This window comes from Sinocyclocheilus grahami, unplaced genomic scaffold (assembly GCF_001515645.1).
Source record: "Sinocyclocheilus grahami isolate Dianchi unplaced genomic scaffold, SAMN03320097.WGS_v1.1 scaffold106.1, whole genome shotgun sequence".
In the NCBI taxonomy this organism is placed as follows: domain Eukaryota; kingdom Metazoa; phylum Chordata; class Actinopteri; order Cypriniformes; family Cyprinidae; genus Sinocyclocheilus; species Sinocyclocheilus grahami.
Genome location: NW_015505285.1, coordinates 1674214 through 1674622, shown reverse-complemented (window position 1 = coordinate 1674622; position 409 = coordinate 1674214).

Here is a 409-nt window from a genome sequence, read left to right as displayed (position 1 = left end):
GCAAACAGGATGCATTATGCTCCCAAAAAGTTGTAAGACAAGTGTTTTGGGCCAGAGGTAATATTAAACAGTATGTCAGAAACACCCATGCAAATAAATAAAATAAAAGGTTGGTTAGTTATGAAACCACAGTATGTAGAGTTTAAGAAAACTGAAAGGAGACCATGATGAGGCTTGCACAAGACTTTGGCATTACGCCACACTTGACAGGACATTTAACATGCTAATACTCAAACATGTAACTCAAAATGACTGCAAACCTTTTATATTCTAAAATTACAATCTAAAGAAAATAATTTGCTGGTTGTTTTTGTTAGAAGCCTGAAAAACCAAATACTGGCTATGAATCTATAATGAAGCAGTTTCCCTTAATGAAAAGAACAGTCAAAACCTACAGTGTGAGCAGTGA